Source organism: Spermophilus citellus, assembly GCF_964194105.1.
Source record: "Spermophilus citellus genome assembly, chromosome: 6".
Classification (NCBI taxonomy): Eukaryota; Metazoa; Chordata; class Mammalia; order Rodentia; family Sciuridae; genus Spermophilus; species Spermophilus citellus.
Genome location: NC_138187.1, coordinates 157,767,049 through 157,788,134, shown reverse-complemented (window position 1 = coordinate 157,788,134; position 21,086 = coordinate 157,767,049). Strand labels below are relative to the sequence as shown.

At 51.2% G+C, this 21,086-nt stretch overlaps 1 protein-coding gene across 2 annotated transcripts in view; it reads right to left on the bottom strand.

The window, feature by feature from the left end:
* KIAA0040 overlaps positions 1–17,954 on the bottom strand; it is a 31,221-nt gene extending 13,267 nt beyond the window's left edge. The window contains exons 1-2 of one of the 2 annotated variants that reach the window (XM_081299709.1): positions 17,577–17,954; positions 2,872–2,945 (exon numbers count right to left, since the gene is read on the bottom strand). The gene's annotated coding sequence lies outside the window, so the exon portion shown is untranslated. The remainder of the gene's footprint in view (positions 1–2,871; positions 2,946–17,576) is intronic. The other variant, XM_081299710.1, reaches the window with a different exon arrangement.
* Between the last annotated feature and the right edge of the window lie 3,132 nt (positions 17,955–21,086).

The window sequence follows — 21,086 nt, the reverse complement described above, 5'->3', positions numbered from 1 at the left end:
TGTCCTCCATGCCTTTGACCTTGGACAAAATTAAGCTTTCTGTGCCCTTTCCTTGTCTGAGAAATGAGGTCATTACCCATCCTGGATATCTCTCAATATGGTTGCCAAGAACAGCCAAGACACGTGAAAGAACACTGAGAAGAGGAACTGCAATCTAAATGGAAGGTAGTAGTATTTCAGAGGACTGTATTAAAAAGCTGAATTAAAGCTAAAATTAGAACACTGAGCTCTTCCTGCTGCTGTACTCCCAGGCCCTCCTCTCCCTCCCCTCCAGTTCCCTGGTCTTTTATGAATCACAGTCATCAGGAGCTATATTTCCAATGTGGAGGATTCGGGTGTACACTCTGCTACAACTCACCCTCTGTCTATCTCCCATCTGACCACATCCGGGTGTTAGTGCTCATAAAACCTGTAGTCATGGTTACGGTGAAAGGCCCAGCTCTCATTCGGAAAAAGATTTTGGAGCTGGTTTTTATGGGTGTGGAAAGTGACTAGGTGAGGTTTTATTTTTGGAACCAGGAGCCTCTGAGGTCATCTGTGAGTTAGCAGCGGTTGGGGTGGGGTAGTGCCTTTTCTGCTCTACAAGTAAAGGGAGAGTTCTGTTCCTGGCCCACTCCAAACACTGATGCTTGTCTCCAAACGTCACATCCTCTTGGAGGGAAGGAGTGTTTTTTGAAACAGCAAGAGGACAACCAAATACTTGTGTCATTCCTGGCCTCCCACACAGGTGGTAATTAAAAAATAGACCTTCAATTAAAAGTTGCACAATTCTCCTTAATGCCCGAGAAGGGAATTTAGAGTTCTGCAAACTTTGCAGCGGTAACAGAACGGCTGACTTCTTTTCCTCCGTGGTGATGCGAGAGAAGTTTATAGGCTGGAGTAGTTGAAAACTAATGGGGCGGCAAAAATATACAATTATGCAACTCAAAAGCAGGATAGAATTCTACTTTCCTTTCCATTTCCTCCTTTCGTTTAATGTTAACAAAAGTCCAGGGCAATTAAAAGCCAAACACTACCTTATCGCACTATTAAGCTTAAAATGTAAAGGCCAAATCACACAGTGAGTGAGCAGAAATAGTCTCATTTCAATAACAACTCATCCTGGTGGAATGGACAGTGTGGTATATTTCGAAGTCACCAGGCTTCAGGTCCCAGCCTCCACCCCAGAGGGTGACTGTGCAGGGGATTCACACGGCCTGAGGACCAGCCTCCACTTCCTTTCTGCAGGGGTGTAAATCTGCATTCCAAACGCTGCCTGGAGGCTCCTTCCTCTTAGAGTCTTGATAATTAATAGCTGATGAATGCAGAGGACATATATGAGAGAGCTAAAGTATTCATTGAACACCGTTCAGTGCCAGGCAGGCGGTTCTCCTCCTCCCCCTTCTCCTTTTGCTTCAGCATCTAATTTCTTTGCTACAGATGACCCCCCACCCCCAGTCTCATTAAGTGCAGCTGCACTGTAAACATACTGTTGCTTCTAAACCTCTCTGGCTCCGCCCCTCCCTGTAACCAAATATCTTCCTCTCCATCTCAGAAATGCCCTTCCCAAAGGAAACTGAAAGTACAGTAGTTCCCCCTTACCCAAGATCTCACTTTCTGCAGTCCTAGTTACCCACTGCTAAAAATATTAAAATAAACACTTTACAAGTTTTAAATTGTGTACCATTCTGAGTAGTGTGATGACATCTTATACTGGTCCTTTCTGTTCAGTCTGGGACATGAATCATCCCTTTGTGCAGTGTATCCATACTGTATATGCTACCTGCCTAGTGGGCACTTGGCAGCCATCTGGGTTATTAGATTGAATGTCAGGCTATTTCAGTGTTTGTGTTCAAGTAACACTTATTTCACTTAATAATAGTCCCTCATTGCAAGAGTGGCAATGCTGGCAGTTCTAATACTGGAATATAGAACACAAACGACTGGAAGTGAATGATAGGGTCTTTTTCATGGTACTGAGATTGAACCCAGGTCTTTAGACATACTAGGCGAGTACTCTATCTCTGAGCTATATTTCTGGCCCTATACTATATTTTAAAAATAAATTCTTTTAAATTGTTGTAAGGTGTATTGTTATAATGATTCTATTTTTATTATTAGCTGTTGTTGTTAATCACTTACTGTGCCTAACTTATAAATTAAACTTTATCCTAGGTGTGTATTTATAGGGGAAGACAGCTGGCGGTCTTAGGATGTACCCCCCTCAGGTGAGGGGAGACTACTCTATTGCAAACGCATGAGGTTTGGGAGTGTGGATGAGAGGAATTGTTGAGGCGGGGGATCGCAGGGGAGGCCCCATCAATACCACACTGTACGCACACACACATCCCCGGGCCTCCTCTCCTTCCTCCTTACCCTCTACCCTGCCTCTGTTCTGTCTGTGCCTGGAGACATCAAGGCTTTCTGGAATGCTCTTGAGGCTCCTAGGAGATGGTAAGGTGGTGGGAGAGATTAGGGAACTCAGCCCCTGTCTCGGGGCTCTCTGTGCTATAGCCTCAGGGCCGGGCACCAGCCTATACACTTTATCTCCCTCTAGCAGCCCAGAACACGCTGTTTATCAGACCAGCCATCAAGGTGTCCAGGTCCTGAAGGAATGGATGTTGGCGGAGACTCTTTGATAGAGCAGAAGAACCTGAAAGTTGGCCTGTGGCCCTGCTAGTTAGAAAGCAGGAAAGGGTCCTGGGTGGGTTTGGCTGGGAGCAGCCAGTGAAGGGGGCAGATGACCTTGCATTTCCCCTCAGGGCTGGACAGCCTGTGGGCCCCAGGCCTCCTGACCTGGCTTCCACTTTTCCTGGTTTTATTTTTTGTTGTTTGTTTTTGTTTTTTGTTTATGCTCTTGTGTGTGCAGTAAGAGAAGCAGGTCTGACTTACTCAGTGTGTGTCCTTGGGAAAGTCACTCATCTGCTTTGGGCCTCATTTTCTTCATCTCCAAAATGGGATAAAATCTAAAAGAATAAACAAGAAAACGATAGCATGTGTTGTCTCTTTGGAAGGCAATTGGGGACAGTGCTGGGAAATGACTTTTCTCTCAGTCCTTTGGTACTGTTCCAAACGTTCGATCGCCGGCTCGTACTTCCTAAAGAACAAGCACCTGGAAGTGAATGACAGGGTCCTTGGACCAAAGCAGGCAATGCATGTGATTGTACGCTGGGCTGTGACTCAGAGTCACAGTTGGTATACTCTGGGTTGAAGAAGGGGCAATAACAAAAGCCACTCCTTAATTCCACCTGGTGTCAAAGTTTCTACCTGAAATTCCTGACAGATTTCCTCCAGTCCTGGGAGGTCTTCCTGCCTTCAAGCCAGAGTGGATGGAGGGATGCCGCTCTCATCCCTTCCCGGGCAGCTCTTTCGCCAGTGGTATAGAAAAGCAGAGGCCCGCCTGCTGGCTCCGTGCTGGGTGACGTGGGTCCTCCAGGTGCACAATGACTCCAGATTTTCTAGGGTGGGTGGAGCATGTCCACCCAGCTGAGCAAGTTCCGACTAGCGCATTCCATCCAGCGCCAGGAGGCAGTGGTCAGGTCCCTGGGGTCAGGGAAGCTTTGTTATAGAATATGCAGGGTCTACCTCAGGCTGTTGACTGAGTCACTAATAAAAATGATGCTGCCGACATACTTTATACTTGAAGAGGCTTGATGTCTACAAATAACAATGATCTGCGTCAAGGAGAGGTGCCATTTGAATGATTTTCTCAGTTATATGTGAATTTCATTTCAAGAAGCATGAGTGAAGTATCTTCGAGGTGACTGACATGGTACTGGGGGGGGGGTAAAAGGAAATGCATGACCTGGTTCCCCCCCTGAGTGAGTTTCTTCCTGAGACTCAGAACACTCTAAGTCCTGCCTGCTGGGCCAGGTGGCAGCGAAGTCGTGGAACCTCAAAAGCCTCAGGCTCCTCCTCCTTGGGCTGTGAAGACATCAGTGACATTGACTTTGGAGCAGGGACTTGGAGAGGCTGTCGTTGCTGAAGGGCGACTCTTTATCTAGACCTGCAGGTGCCCTCTGCGTGAGTGAAAGCGGGATAGAGCAGGGGACCCTCGGCCTTCATTCTGTCTCTGTCTCCTTAAGCTTTCAGTCAGGTCCCTGCTAAGCTCTGCACCTAGGCATGTTAATCATTTAAGGACTGTTCATTTAAAAAATGAGTAATATGTGGTTTATTTGCCCTAAATTTACCCAAACTACCCCCGTTGAAGATTAAGGCCAGGTTTGCAGCGTCTGGTTTCAGAGCCTGGGGTGGTGCTTAAAAGGCTTCCCTCATTGTCCTACACCTCCCAGGAAGAGCGGGAACAATCACCTCACAGAGCGGAATTGCCCCTTCCAGGATCCAGGCCCATGGATAAACATCCTGAGCAACAAGTGGCAATTGTCCCCTCAAGTGATAGGGACTTCTCCGGCGCTATGTTGCAGTGTGGGAGGCCAACCTTACGGGTGACTGAGTTACACTCCCCAGCTGGGTGCTGAGGCGCTCAGTCACAGAAATGGGTGTGTCTTCCTGCAGCCCCATGGGTGAAGCTATGCTCACCTGTTCCTTTGTAATATCACCCCTTGCCCTGTTTAGGATAGAATCTTCCATGGAAGTGCCTTGTGTGGGTCCCCTCCTCTTACTGTGCCCTTGGGTGTGGCCTACCCAGGTGTCAGTCAACCTGCTGACAGTGGACAACATGAAGATAGACTCAGCCCCCTGAAACCTGACCCCTGGCCTCATTTGAATAGCTTCTCCTCAATAAAAGGGGTCAGCGCATGCTCTCGCTCTTTCTGTGGACCCTTAAGGTCAGAGGAGCCGTCACAGCGACCCCAAAGAAAAAGGTCTTTGTGTCTCTTGTGTGGTTATTTCGTGCAGCCCAGTCAGCCCAGTTCAACTGGAGTGACCCCTGAGCCTTTTAGTCGAGAGAACAGAAACCCAGCATTGCAGAACCAGAACTGGAGAGTGATCAGCCAGACCACACCTGACCAAGGCAACCCAGTCGTACAGACCGCTCAGCCCCACTGCCGATCCTTCCCCTATTTGGACCTAAAGCTCTGTCAGCACCCTGAAGTTAGGCTGAGATGCTGGGTCCCACTCTGCCTTCTCAACATGGCCATACTGATTAAAGTTTTTCCTGCTTTTCACCATGTTGTTTTTTGCTTGGGGCAGGGGGCCCAATCTGGTTCGTCGAGACCCCTGGAGGCAGGCCTCTGGCCTAGGGTGCCAGTCACAAGTTCACTCATCCTGTGTAAGTCAAATATGATACTCATGCAAGTTCTCTTTAATCTGAAAATTCTCTGAAAAATTTAATTTAAAAAAATGATAGCAATTAAATGCTAAACTAAATATCAGCAAGTGCCAGATGCACGCATTCTTAGGAAGGAGAGAGATGGATGTTGGCTTAGGTTTTTGGGGGGAGGGGTGCAGGGGTGGCTGCTGTGGGGCTGCGTGTTCTCACATGGAGGAATGGCATGCTGTGGGGGCGGGGGTACTGGGTGAGTGCACAGGGTCTGAGACTGGGATGGCAGTGAAGACATCGTCTGAGAAAGAGTGGGAAGGGGGCCGTGCAAGCTAGTTTGGTGGGATTTAACCAGGGCTCTGAAAGCCTCGCATGGGTTTGCTGCAATGGACCCCAGGCAGGCCTCAGAATGGTGAGCAGAGGGGATCTACTGGTATCCATGTTTCAGTCTCCACGTCCTCTTACCTGAGCTCACTCCTAACTAAAAGGACTCCGTGCCAGCACTGAGGATTATGCAGGATGAAGCCCCCACCCCTAGGCCTTCTGGCGGTCTGCCCTACCCAGTTGGGTAGAGTAATCACAGATACTGCAACAAAAAACCCTTTTATTAATAGCACACTTTCTGCCTTAGACAAAATCTGATTATGACCTGAAATGAAATATCACCAAACCCATCAGAAAGAAACTGCTATTTATCTCCAGATCCCTTGGGAATGGGGGCGGGGCGGGCAGGAGATAAAACCACTGATGAGATCACTTCTCCAGTCTGTGAACTGACACCCAAATGGACCTTGGTTTTATTTATGATTAGGAAAAGTCTACCAACATTAACACTCATCTGAATGTTTCACTCCTGCAAAGGTTTCTTCTTCCCAGCCTCTGAAATGTGAAAGGGGAGGGATTTCTTGTAAAGAGCAAAAAATTGCTCAGCATTGTAAAGCTGGCTGGTGGCCACAGCAGATGGCTGCAGCCTTCCCATTTCCCAGAGTGATGCTCTCTTCACTGCTCCAGGTCCTGGAGAGCAACACAAAGGGGACAGGAACGTTGGTCAAGGGCTGTCACACTCTGAGATCTGTGACTCTCCTCTTGCTTTGGGGTTTCCCATGAGCTTCTCTATGTGGAACCCACAACTGTTTCCCAATCACCACCACCGAGTCCCCTGGCCTCTAGTCTCAGCAGAGACCTTGAGAAACCTTTGACCTTGTTAAAGGTCAGGGCCCTGCTCTTTGACCTGCACTGTACTTTACAGTAACCATGTCCAACCAGCATTAGGGTAATTGTTTATTATTTAATCATCTTTGTTTCGGCACAATAGATGGTATCTATTTCCATCACCACTCCCCCAACTTCTGGGACATATTTTGTCCTTGGGAAATTTCTGCTAAATTAATGAACATTTTTATAGATGAAAGTACTCTGAGGCCCACTGAAATTAAATGACTTGTCTGAGGTCTCACACACAGCTAATAAAAGATGACAAGGCTATTCTCCTCCCTGTCCACCTAGTGCTGCTTCCACAATGCCACGCTGGTCTCTAGGTCCACACACGACATTGTCATCAGATAAAAGAAGATATTCGGGAAAAAAAAAATCTGCCAATTGGAATTTCAGTATTCTGGGTTTGGAGAATTCTTTCATCGAGGCAGCATGTTCAGATGCCAGATATGCTGGGGCGTTCCAGGGTAGGCACACTCTGTGGACAAAGACCGTGGGCCTTAGTGGACATTGGCCTTGTTGTGGGGTGCCATACTGAGTATTAAGATGACATCACTTGGAAGTGAGGTTGCCCCCTTGTTGTTGGAAAGCCTGGGTTGATATGCTCCCGGAATTCCCAGTGTTATGGTTTGGATGTGAGGTGTTCCCCAAAAGCTCACGTGTGAGACAATGCGAGGTGGCAGTGAATGGGTTCTGGTCGGGTCTTTCAGTCCAAGCAGCGAACTAGCTGACTACAGCACCAGTGTTCTTGAATGGTGGCATTTCATCTGGTGATTTCCGGCTGCCAGGCCAACCGAGCAGAAGTGTGTGTGTCCCACTCTGCGTCTTGTGACCCCACTGTTATTACTGCCACAGGTCCTGCCCGCTTTGTCCCCCGAAGGGGAGCTTTCTTTGCTGCCTCCTTTCTCCCTTTGCTGGGCCAGGGTTGCTGACACCATGGACGCCGCAGAGGCCAACAGCTGCCCTCGCTGTCACGTAGGGCAGCAGAGAGTCCAACTCCGGGTACGCTGGTCAAGCACCTCCTGTGCGCACAGGGCTTCCCCTCCTAAGCCTTTCCAGATAGTGCTGCCTGGTGAGAGTCTGGGAGGATTTCTGACCTCATACAGAGACTGTCAATCCAGGAAGCTGCTGCTTTGTTGGGAAATGGACTCGTTAAGTGGCCCCAGGGAAACGGAAGTCAACGGTTATGGAAGCTGTTGATCCCACTGAGGAGTCGGTGAAGGCTTTAAGGGGGGTGAGACTTGAGTGAGAACCCACAGGGTGTTTAAAGGCAGCGAGGCTGGGGAAGAAAGCACAGCTGGATCTGAGGAAGAGTCCGTGGCCCAGGTGGCCGGCTCTGGCCTGATCTGCAGGGTTCCCACCTCCCCTGTGGGGACGTTCCCTCAGCTCCTCCTCTGGCAGCGGCTCTGGTTACCAGGGCACCCAGGGGGCAGCGGTACATGGCAGGGATTCCTGAAGGCTGTGGCCCACGGAGGAGGAACTTTCCTCTCTCCACACTCGTAAGGTGTTAGGACTTGAATGTCCCCAGACAGGGTGGGGGTGGGGGTGGCTGATGATGTCCCAGGCCTAAGGACCTTCAGAAGAGGTTTCCCACGTGTGACCAAGAAGGCAGATCGCTGTGCTAAGAAGCCTGAGTAAGGATGTGTCTTCTTCCTCCTCCCTCCTCCCATCCCCTCCATACTCAATCTCTGTATATTCTTAAACCTGGCCATAATCCCGATTCCAAATCCGTCACCAGGGATCCGTGACCACAGCCAGTCCTACTTGATTCAAAGGGGCTCCCTCTCCCCTCTCCTCTCTCTCTCTCACACACACACACTCTGGTCGCCTACTTGTTTAACGCCATCGTCAACATTTAGCACAGGTTTTTGAAACCACAAGTTATTTTTCCCTCAGAAGGGCCGACCTGGATCAGCTGGTGGATCAGAGATTGCAAACAGGCTCACGAGGTCCATGAGAGCAGTGAACGGGTTCTGCTGATCCACGGCCCCACAGCTGGCCCAGCGCGCCCGTCCCCCATTTTGACTGGAGCCTGGCTGAAGCCTGGCCCCACCCCTCCCTAGCTAGGGGCACAGGTAAAGGTCCCCCCCCCCTCGTCTTAGTTTCCTCAACTCTAAAAGGAAGATAAGAATTGCCCCTCCATCCTGGGATGGTTGTGGGAAGCGGACGACTTTAAGTAACGTAGTTAAAACAGCGCCTGGCCTGGAATAAATGTCCAACGAACGCCTCGTCCATCAGGCCCCTGGCAGCAGGTGAGCTTGAGAGCCTGCTGTGGTCCCCGGGGAGGGGCTTGAGCAACCAGAAGGGACCACAGTACAACGCCCATGCGTACCCAGCAGACACCTTTTATGCCCCATTGTCTCAGAGCCAGCAGGCGTGTAAAGCTCAAGCAAAACTCGACCTGTGTAGCTCCCACCAAAGGGACGTGAGGAGAGGGAAGACTTGGTGGCTTGGGGGCTTTTTCTGGAGTCCCTGGTTCCACAGAGACCATCCTAATTGAAAATCTCCTCCTCTTCCACCTCCTGCCCTCCCTGAGGACACATGAGGCTATTGTTTCCTGGCGTACATGCTGTTGGCGTTTGCTTTCCTGCTCGACACATAGCCAGGGACAGCTCTTCTCTCTAGTGATCCCTGGGGTCTAGTTTGGGACTGGCTGGAAGCTTGTACCTGCTTGTTGACTGACTAACCATGGCTTGGGGATGGGAAATAACTAGAGCTAAGGGTGTGTGGGCTGTGTTACCTCCACTGGCACCCGGGCTTGTGTGCCTACACACACCTCTGGAGGCTCTGCGGGGCCAGGCCACGGGGTGGGAGAGCAGGGGAGGCTACAGCAGGGCAAGGGGAGCAGGACTGGGGCCTGGGCAGAACAGGAAGCCCTCACAGTTGGGGGCTGCAGCCCAAGTGGCAGCATGTGGATCAGGTAAAGTGGCTAGACACCTGGGGACCCAGCTCAGCAGGGATGGGACAGGCGCCAGGAATTCCAAGATGGCATGGTCTTGAGCCTGGTCGGTGGGCAAAGAGATGGCGGCACCAGTAGCAGAGATCCAAGGAAGAAGCAGTTTCTCACGGCTCTAAGGGACAAGGGTGGGAGGTGCAGCTAGGTGCTTGCAGGCTCCTGGGTGGTAGGTCCCTGGGGGTGAATCTGTGCCTGCTTTTTGTTTTGAGAGTTCCCCAAGCCTCTAGCACAGCGTCGGCACTCACAGAGGTGTTTAAGTGCGTTAAAAAATGCAGCCAGAGTCATGTCAGGGCAGTTCCCACGTCTAAACAAGGCACCAGGCCTCCCGAGGGTTTCTGCCATTCTCCCTTCGCCAAGAAGAGCAGAAGATGACGGATCCCGGGTGAGTGATAGGCACAACAGAGCTCTGACCCAGGAAAGAGCGGTGGGAATTCGCGTTTGGGCAGAGTCTCGACCTTCCCAGGGAGCTCCTGTGCCAGGTGCCTGTTGGCTGAGTGACTCGATAGTAAGACCTGGAGACGAAATGGGGAAATGCAAGGAGGAGCCCAGTTACTTTCTTCTTTAGGATCCGTACCACTCTAGACCCTCCTCTCCAGGCCGCATGAAAGACCTCCCGTCCCCTCCCAACACTTCTTTTCCTTCCTTCTTTGCTGATCCATGTCTGTTTGAGAAAGACGCTGAGTTAAGACAGGCCCCAGGGGTTGGGGTCCAATAACAGCCAGACAGGGCTGGAGGCTTTATGCGTAGACAGCACGTGTTTACTAACCCACACTGGACGAGCAGCCACTCTGTGCCGGACGCTGTGCCCTGGCCATGCTGTGGTGGAGGGTGGTCCCAAAAGGTGGGGCAGGGAGAGGCTGGGACTTTACCAGGGAGCCGAAAGGCTGGGAAACAAATTGCCCAAAGGTGGGCTTAGAGCTTTTCTTCTGGGTCCCCTGGGCCCCGTGTGATGCCACCACAGCATTCGCAGTTGAATTGTGTTGTAATCGACCTGCCGAAACAGACCGTAAGCAGCTTCCCGAGCTTTTCTGCAGGTGAGTTCCTGAGTAGGAGCCGGGGACAGCCCCTCACCCTGAGGAAACCCCGTTTCCTCATCTGTAAAAGCGGGATAGCAGCAGTACCTCTTGTTGAGCCGAAATCGGGGTTAAAGGAGAGGAGGTAGGAAGGGCTCATGCTACGCCCAGCACCCACCCAGGCTCCACAAATGCTGCTGCTTCCTGCTCTGTTACACCCAGGAGGAGCTTGAATGCACTCCAAATATTTTTTTTTTTTTAACCTCAAGCATCTAAGCAACCATGAATCTTGAGGACACTAGATTTGATATCTCTTATTAAAGCCCAGGATCAAAAGCATCAAAGAAGAGACCTGGCCTGGGAATGTAATCCACGTAATATGTACATTATTTTCAAGAAAGGAAGATGAATCTTTAAGTTTCTTGATAAGAAGATAGGGGAAGGGAGAGCAGTTTGGCAAGTCCTCATTATCATAGGATTCGGCAATGCACTCCTGGCTACACGTTCAGACCAATGGAAAATAAGTCTTTGAACTCATCTCATGCTCACACGATCACAGCAGCCCAAAGGTGAGAATCTCTCCAATGTCCAGCAACAAGTGAATGGATAGACAAACTGTGGCCTTTACATACCATGGGTCACTAATCAGCCATAAAACAATCAAGTAGCAACACATGCCAATCAAGGCTCAACCGAGCCCTGGAAACATCATGTTAAGTGAGAAAAGCCAGTCACGGAAGGTCACATGCTGTAGGAGTCACAGATGTGAAATACCTGCCCTAGGTACCCCCCAGGCAGAGTGCAGGTGGGTTGCCAGGGGCTGGGAACAGGAAGTAAAAGGGAGAAACTGCTTAATGGATTTCATTGGGGGGTGGGTAATGAAAATGTTTTGGAATGAGCTGAAAGTGGCTGTGAATGTCCCCAATGCCACAGAGCTGTTCACTTGGGAATGGCTGATTATATGTAACAGTAATTTATCTCAGTGGAAAAATACGGGAGATAACACGACATTTCTTAAAAACTAAAAGACAGCACATGGGAAAGAATGGCACAACCCTCATTATCCATCATTTGAAAGCATCAAACGTGTTAAGGGACTCTGGTGTGTTTGTCCATTCCCTACAACACTGAGCGACCACATGCCCAGTGGTTTACATATTTTTTCCCCTCACTTTCACATCCACCTTGAAGGAATAATATTTTTCAAACTACTAAAATCTAACTCCTTGGAAAATGTCGGTCAGGATCATCTGGCCTTCCCTGTGGTGCACACCCTGTGACGGTCTCTGCCGCTGTCCCAGGCAGCGGGCTGGTGTGGGGCACGGGGTGCCTTTGTCTGGCAGGGAGGCATCCTTTCAGCAGCCAGCCTGCCAGGTGGTGCCAGGCAGCCACCGCACAGCAGAAGCCCAGCTCTCTCCCCAGAGAGGTCAGGAACTGCGGCAGAGCAGGCAAGAGCAGAGTCCTCGGGAACCCACAAGTGTCCTGAGGCACCGGGAAGAATCCTGCTTTCTTCCTGCCCCAGGCAAGTTTGTGCCCGCATCCCAGAGGGCAGGCTCTGAGTTTCTAATCTGGAAACTTGGAGAGCTCTGAGCAGCCCACGTCTGTGTGGTGGGGGGCAAAGCTGCTCCCCTCTCCCAGTGGAGGTTTCCCTAGGGGATGGTGGGGTTCGCCCATGTCATGAACCCGGAGGCTTTGATCTAGGCGACAGTGATGTGGGGCTGGCAGACTGGGCTTGGGGCAGGAGGGAATGCTTCAGGTCAGGAGCAGAAGGTGGAGGGGGAGGCGGGGAGGGGTGAAAGTCAAAGTCGTTTACAAAAGAGGACTGATAGATGGGGTAAGCCCGCAGGGTTGGCCTTTAGAGTGGCTTGTTCCCTGTTGGCTATGAAGTTTCTCCCTAGCACAATGCTGAACACCCACACATGCTGTGACAGGCTGCTAGGCACCCTGCAGGTGGGGGGCAGCAACGGCTATTATCTTTGCATGCCTCAAATTCTTAGCACCACCACTGGATAAATGGCGAATGATAACCTCACCTAGACACTGAAAGACTGGAGGGACCTCTGTTTACTCCAGGCTCCTGGTCACTGAGAAGGTCACTTTGGCCAGTGTTAGTTCCTAAGAGGTTTCAGATCAGTGGTGTCAGAGTGACTCTTTGGAGCCTGCAGGCTGTGGCCAGGGTTTCGGGTGTTTGATGACCACATGAAGAGGGGCTTTTGAAAGGCTGCACTTTGTCCTGCTGGGGAAGTAGCACGAGAATCTAGGGTTGGAAGCCGTGAGCAGAAGGTGCGGGCTCAGGATCTACCTGGGGGGGGGGAGGTTATGTGAAGGCTCTGGACTCAGAGGGTGGCACTTTCTTCTTATTTACAGTGGCTACTGTCACTTGCCACTGAGGCTGATACACCGCTTGCCCGCAGTGCCCTGCTGCTCCCATGATACTAAAGCTAATGGAACTGCCACTGTCCCAGCCTCAGCCTCTGGGTCCATCTCTAAATCTTCTTCTCCCTCTCAGGACAATCTAAAGATTAAATAATGTTCTATACCGTGCAACTCTCCTACTGCTATTATTCACACACTTTTTCCTTTCTTCTGCCAATTTTCTTTTATGATTTCCCCAGAAAACTAAAAGAAGGTGCTGATAGGCTTTCCTTCAAGCTATTCATCTTGAGATGGGGGTTGTGTTCAAGGAGAGCAAAACCTCAACTGAAAAACATCCTAGGTGGGGTGGTGAGACACAGCCAGGAACAGTCTGCTGTGGCTTTCAAGCACAACCTCCTCTTCAGTTCTGGCCAAGAGATGCAGCAATGGTTAGGTTTTACTTCATTTCTTAGACACAAACTCCATGAGACAGCTTGTTCACAGCCATGAGAGTAAGCCTCTTCTCAGGGGAAGGGCCTGGGTCTGGCCACTGCCATGGTCCCTTGGGAACTGCCCCTGGAAGAGTGAGCAGCTCATTTAAGAGCTTAGCTATCCTCTCGCAGTCGCCAACTAACTGTCGACTCAGCTGAAGCTCTGTTTGGAGGTTCAGAACAATGTGGGGGGATGGGGGGCACCCATGCTGGCCTATAGCCCTGGGGACTTCCCTTCAAAGAACTCCTTGTGGATTTTCCTCTGGCTGCTCCGAGAGGGAAAAGGTCTATCCTGCCATTGTTCTTACCGCTCTTATTGCACCTGTGACAAGTCTCAGGAGCTCCATTGTTCACCGGGAGCCTTGCTCATCAAGCTGCAAGTTACACACTGACGTTGATATGGAAGGCTGACTCAGCCCTGGTCTCCACCACACTCTCATCTCTGAGGCCAAACAGTCCTCACGACAAGTTTGGCAAAACACTGAAAAGGTTTTAGCTAATCCAGGTGCTCAGTGTGGCCTGCCTACTGGAGGGGTCTTTGGGACTCCTGGGAATGTTTAAGGGTTGAGGCTGAGGAGGCAGAAGGGCTGGGGGATGGCACAGAAGTGTCCCAGGAGGGGATCTACCCACATCTCTCAGGCTCTGCTCCTGATTTGTCCCAGAGGCCACTGGGGGAAGGCTCAGCCTTCGGGTGTGATCTTTCCATTTCACCTCTCTGCCACCATTTGAACGTCCACATGTGTCCTTGAGTATGGAAGTTCCAGGTGACAGAGACTCTAGATACCATAGGGTGTTCCTGAACAGAAGAGCAGAGTTGGATTCTGGTTCCTCCGTGAACCAGCTGGGTGACCTGGGCACTCTCTTCCCTCCCTGAACCTTAGCTCTCCTCTAAGAAGTGAGGGGGGTGGGTTGGCTCATCTCTAAAGTGTCTTTCCATTTGAAGTCTCTGAACCTGGGGTGACTTCCTGTTCTTCCTCAACAGCTGCTATTACTAGAACTCTGTTCACTTGACAGTTTGGATGCTGGTGTCAACTGGAGATGCGCTGTGTGGCACTATGTCACGTTTCCCTGGAAAAGCACATACCCATCTAAGCCATCAAGTAGTGCTCAGACTCAGGGCCACCGCACTGCGGGCTTAACCAGCACTGTGGTGAAGATCAGAAAAAGTGTCCCCTCCAGGGGGACTCAGCTGCAAGTGGGGTGGGTTCCTGACCAGGCTGGTGAAATCCTGGCTGCTTCCAGCCCCATGCGACCTGTGCAGTGACTGACCTGCATATATATGTATCACGGGAACTTTGGCTGCTTTGGATTCTGAGCACTTTGGCTAACAAGTAGAAAAGGTCAAGGCCAGAATAGATGCACACCAGTGGTAAGACAGAGGGGACTTTTATCAATACTGCCTTGAAATACCTCCTGCTGTTAAAAAGCTCCAATCCTGGGCCTGTGATGCCACTCAGACCCTATACCCACACAGCCCATCTGATTAGGGTGGAGTCAGGAGGTAAGATTAGTAATGATAATAAAAACCCTTACATCTTTATAGAGGATTACAATTTATGTGGCACATTAAATGCACTTCCTTTTTCAATTGGATTCTGATTCTAACCATTGCCCTGGTGAGTAATAATTATCTCCATTTTAAAATACAAGGGAAATGAAGCTGAGAGATTCAAAGACTTGTTCAAGGACAGCTACTAAGTGGTCAAGTCAGGAATTGAACCCACACCTGTCTAGCTCCAAATTCAGTTTTATTATATTTTTTAAATTCTTCCCATACAAGTTATACAAGATCCTGATCTGGGCCATGGAGACCTAAGGAACCATTCTGCAAGGGTCTGGAATTAGTCTGAGCTGGGGATCCTCCTTGTTTTAGTGAAGGTGGGGCTCTCCCACCTTTTCTAAGGCGTGGTAAAGATCTGGGTCTGAGTTCTGGAGAGGTCCTGGCAGGTCTTACAGTTGAACTCAGTATTCATTTTTCACACAGCAGAGTCTTGAGGTGTGTGTGTGTGTGTGTGGGGGGGGATTCCCGGAGATTCACTCACTTAGTTAAACGCATCTGAGCTCCCTGTGTGCCATTAACCCACGACTACCTCCAACATTTTAGAAATTACCCTGCTGGGCGTCTGGGGAAAGCCTGGAGTCTGGAGAGAGTCATCTCTCCATATAATGGGAAAATAATGCCCCCGGCTCCCTGCTAGTGTGCTCTTAGGCCACTTCAGCTGCCATCAGCACTGCTTCCATACACAGCCCCTGGACAGTTAAGTTGGAGCATCCTTGGCCTCTGCCCGAGCTGTGACCTGTCTACCCCACTGCCTGCTGACTCAGTCCACCTGACTCCTTCTGGGAAGATCCAACTTAAGTCTGTCTCAGGTGTCATTGCTGCTTCCCCTGCAGTCGGCTTCCTGAGCCATCCTTCCCCACCTGTGTGAGTCCCATGGATAATGCCCCACGCGTCCCCCTGCCCTCCAGTTCAACACCTTACTACATTCTGCTCTTGATTCTGCTGCCTGAACACCATGAGAACCCCTCCCTCTCCTAAATTTCCACGGCCACCATCTTCTTAGTGGCCTCGTGGTCTCTGCTTCTCATCTCCATGTCAGCTCCATCTGGCCATTAGTTCTTTCTCCAAACACGAATCTAACTACCCTGCTCTACCTGATGCGCAGTGGCTTCTTCCCTCTGCTACAGGCTGGAGGTCTCCCGAGGTTGTACAGGAGCGTAATCTCCATGACACATCGTTTCCCCCGCTGGCCATCCACTTGGCTTGGGCTTCTTACCTTGTCCAAAAGACCCTTCCCCTGGAAGCTCCTCATCATTTTTTTTAAGACCCTGCTCATGCATCACTTCTGAGGTATTGACTTCCCAGGAAATTCCTGGGGAGGAATTCCTGTTCCAAAGTAGTGAAACTTTGGATGGTTTTACTACTATTATGATGTATATATTTGGAACCACAGTTTGTTTCTGTAGCATCTATTTGCCAGCCTCGGGATCCTTAAAGGCAGAAACTATGTCATTATCAAGGCCCTGGCATGCTCTCAGCTCACAGTAGGTTCAATAATATTGAATGAATTGATGGGATGGATGCTCCTCCCTGATCAAATCAATAACAGCGTGTGGAGTGTTGGTTATCCTCCTGGATTTTGTCTTTCGGGAAAAGGGCAAAGATCATCCTCTTATTGTCTAAGCTGAAAGCTGTCAATGTGTAAAGGCTAAGAGAAATTTTTGTTCTGCAACGCATCTTTTTCCTAAAATTGTATCTGGGGGGGGGGGGGAGGGATGGGGATGTAGAATTTCAGACAAAATGAAGAACTTAACCAGATTTTTCAGCACAGGGTAAAGGGCAAGCATATCACATTAAGTGATTGGTAGAACTGAGTCAGCTTAAGGTCAGTGAGACCCTTGCAAGATTCTGTAGGTAGAACTTTCAAGCCACTTATAAAAGGGTTAGAAACAAGATGCACCAATGCTATGTATAAGTCCTGCTGTTTGTAACTCAAGACTTTCTTATTAACCAGCAGGACTGCAGAACGGGGGTTCCTTGGGGTACCTTCAGGTTCTTAGGAGCTGTAGACCAGTGAGTGAGAGCAAATGCTTTGGAAGGCAGGTGCTTCCTGGATGCCAAGTGGCTGTTTCTCCCCTTCTTCATTCAGCAGTCAGAACACTCCTGCAGGTTACCATGGTGTGCTGGCTGCTGGAGATCTCTTAAATGAGGGCGAGCAGTGGCCTCTGCTTCAGTTTCCCTTTCGGTTAGGCAGGGCTGGTGTTCACAGCAGCCAATGTCTATCATTTACTTAACTCTGCTGTTACACAAAGTATTTCCTTAAACTTTTCAAAACAGGAGGGGAGCAGACCCAGTTGAGTCCCCCAGTCTACCTGCAGAGTCTGAGAACAGACCATTTAGAGAGTCGAAAAAGTCTGGAAACAATCTGGCGGCTGGAAATTCCCCAGAGACAGAGAGTTACACCAGGCAGGTCCCACTCCACCCCTGGCTCCAGGCCACATTTTCGTTGGGGCCAGTTTCTTGGCCCCGTAGAATATTTGGCTTCGCCTAGAAACCTCCAAGCCTGGGATGCTTTGGGGAGGGTCTCGGTCTTGACTTCCCCGGCTGGAGACCGAACGGCTCTGTGCCCCTTTCAGACTGCTCCTAGGCAGCTGTTGTCCACTGGAGTAAGAGAACTCCACCCCAAACTCGGGAGGAGCCCATGTGGCCTCTGCCCAGAGCAGATGGAAGCCTGCGGAGAACCCTCGCAGGGAAGCCCGAGTGCTGACCCTCCGACCTCACTGACCCCGGGGCCGGGAAGTCCCCTTCCAAACACAGGGGCACAACACAAAGTCTTGAGACTCACCTTTGGGCGCAGGGGGCTTCCTTGGCTGGGATCTGTCCCGCGCTCCCTTGAGTGACAGCGACCGGGCGGGCGAGGTGGGGGCTCCTCAGCGTCCAGGACTGCGCGGCCCGCGGCGCCTACCTGCCGCAGCGCCCCGGGTGCGCCCTGCCCGCCCTGCCCTGCCGCTGGCCGGCGCCTCGCATACTTGAGGGTTCAGTGCCACCCGTTCTGCCCCTGATGTCACAGACACAACTTCCCGGGTCGGACGCGGTCCCCACGGCTCGCGCAGCTGGCCCGGCTTCCCGCGGAGCCAGCCGACCACCGACTACCGTGCCCTTGGCCTTGGGCGCAAACGCCGGCCGCGCCCTCTCCTCGGCCTCGCCCCCGCCCCGCTGTGACGCGCTCTTGCCCCTCCGCGGCGGAGCGCGCCTCCTTGAGGACACCGCCTCCCGGCCGGCCGGGTCCCGGGCCAGCCGGTCTCTTTCACAGACGTCCAGTGTTCCCAGGGACGGAGCTCAGGGCAAACGGGCTCCAGGGACGGGAGCCCCGTGCTGCCTGGTAGAGGGACTTCTTGGAAAGGGGGTGGGGGGCCTCGAGAGGGACACCTCGAGGGGTGGGCAACCTCCCCTGCCTTAGCTGATGAGGGAAAAGTGACAGTCCCTCTAGGTGACGCCCTGTGCTCTAGCGGAGCTTGGGGTCTTCTCAGAGATGTCTCGGGCACACTGAAGGTGTTAAGGAAAATTGTCAACAGGCTTTGTCAGAAGTAGAGAAGGAGGGGAAAGCTAACTCCAAAAGTTCTCTAGACTCTTCCTCTCACCCCCGTTCCTATCTCTCGAGTCTAGTTCTGGAGCGATGACAAACAGGAAGACCGCTCCAACGGTGCATGTAGCTCTGGCACATGTAGATTCTGATGGCCAGGAAACTTGATTGGTGTCTCCAGGGTTTCTGCAGGTGAGGAGGGGGGGTGTCAGGACCTGGCTGTGGAGCGTCCAGGGTCTTCCTCAGAGTCCTCTAGGGAGGCCCTTCCATGACATCTACCCCCTTGACTGTATCTGCCAGGTGCACAGGTACCAGGTACCAGGGCTGATCTGGGGCTTGCTCTCCACCAACTGGGCCCAGGCAGTGGCCTCCCCACGTGGCCATGGAAATGACTGGTGCCAGCTGTTACAACTGAGCAACAAGAGAGCCCTTCCTGTTTATGCTGGAGAGGCCAAATGGCTCTGAGTTGAAAAACCAAAGAGAAAGCCCAGCACCCCAGCCAGGAATGCCCAGAATGGCCAGGGAGAGAGAAGAGGAATGTGTTCTTTCAAGTGAAGACTAGATGGGATCTTCTTCCCAGAAACCCAGGCAGATTTCTGTGCTCAGTCTGCATTTGAATAAGTTGGGGGGAAAGGGGTCCCAGAAATAGGTGGGCTAGTGGGTAGTTAGGTAGGACTGCAGGGAGTAGAAATTTGGGCTTTGAAAGAAGATACAGAGGTTCTTAGGGAAGCCGGTGCCTAGGCATGGACTGAAACAGCAGCTTGGGAGAGCCGGTTCCTCAGCAGGTGCTTTTAGCAGGCTGGGAAGCTTCGTGTGTGGTGACACTTTGTGCCTATTATCATCTACCCACTTAAAGTTGGTCCCTCTGGGACTCCTGAAGCACAAAGCTGGAGCGTAGGGTCTGATGAGAGTTGAGGAAGACAGGGCTGAGGTCTGAGGGGAAGGCCTCAAGTGCGCTGCTGAGGATTTGGGAATGGAGGCTGCTTGCAATGGAGCTGCCCATGTGACGTACGTTTGGTCTGAGGTTACACGTGTGTGGGATTTGATATCATCCTACAGATGAGACTGAGGTTCAGAAGTAGGTAGGTAATTCTCTCAAGGTCACAGCTAATAAATGACGGGACTCAAATCTGGGCTCAAGTTTTTCTGACCCCTGCTTTTTCCCCCTCCACCTCATCTAGTAGAGGAGGAAGGAAGGGGTAGGTGCAGGCCTGGAATTAAGCCCGTAGAGGGAAGGATGGGAAAATTCTTTCTTACCAACATTACAGACTGGTTCTGGCTGAGGAGATGGTTATAGGGGTTGCTTTTAAGAGAAAAGAAGGGAGAAAACAAATGAGAGGAACTGAGGCAGTTGAGTTGCTCTCTGGGCTTCATGGATTTGGCTGTCAGAAGAAGGAAAACCAAGGCCTATCAAAGGTGGTGTGTCTGTGCCGTCCGGTTCCTAAGGAGAAAAGCCAGTAGCTTCTGGGGCAGACAAGTCGGGGACTTATTGGAGGGCAAGCTGGTGGCTTGGCTGACCCTGGGTGATCAAGGCTATAGAGTCTGTTGAGGCCCCGATGCGGCCAAGAAGATGAAATTACCGCAGAAGGTGGGAATGGGCGTCTGGCCAGGTGTTCTCATTCTGGTGGATGCTGCCTCCCTGGGAAGAGGCAGGTCAGAACACCCACCTCTTATTTCATTACGTCTACCCGCTCATGACGGGCCTCAGGGAACCACGGAGCTGTTCCAGTTTGCTTAAGCCTCATTATTTTTCTTGTTTTCAGTAAAGACATTTGAAGGTGGTCAAGAGGTTAGTGGGCTCCAAATGGAGTGAAACAGAATGCTAACATCCAATTAAGAAAAAAAGCTTAAAATAGAAGATCTGTAAACTGAGACTGGAAATTCAAACCCCTTTATTTGGGTGACCACCCCCCACTAACTTTAGCACCTGATGTGTCTTGGTTTCATGTCAGTTTCAGATGGGAGGTGTCGCTTCCCTCTCGGACATTGTGAAAATCAGTGGGGCATTAAGTGTTGAATTTCAGCCTTCTTCCATGGCGACATGGACTGCATTTGCTTTTCTTTCTCAGTAATGCCCTGTTCCAGACAGTTTGGGTGCAGTAGTGGCCAACTTGGATCTATCTGTGCAGCCTGCCTATGGGAGACAGTTTCCAAACTCCAGGTCTAGAGTATAATACACGGTGGTCGCCCAGGGACAGTGCTGCACAAGAAGGGCTTCCTTCTCCAGGGCCAAAAGGTCATATTGAGAACATTCTCTTCCTCTCATCTAAAACTGTGGTGCATTCTTGCCTGCAACGCGGTGTGAGGGCCTCGAAGGTCAGCGCAGGGCGGGAGAAGGTCCTGGAACAGCAGCCCAGAGGACCACAAGTCGGGAGGCTGCTGACAGGCGGAGGTGGTTGGAGTGGGAAGAAGATGAGCACAGACTTGTTCGCCAGATCCTGAGACGGCACAGGGAGGCAAGCTCAGGACAGGCCCGCGGAAGCGCCGCTTCACAGGCAAGTGATGAGCTTGTGGGGTGATTATCCCCCAGAGGTGGCACAAGCTGGCAACGGAAATGGATTCTGAAGGGTTTGGACAGACTGTGAATGGCAGAGCCCTAAGGGAGACCCACGAGAAGCTGAGATGTCCTCTCTGTGGTTGGGAGTCCAGGGAGACCCACTGGCACTCACAGCGGGTATCTCGTGGGCAGGAGTCCTGCCTCCATGGAACTTGGAATCAGGCCTGCAGGCCATGTCATTCCCCCCTCCCCAACCCAATTCTAGAGTCTCTGTG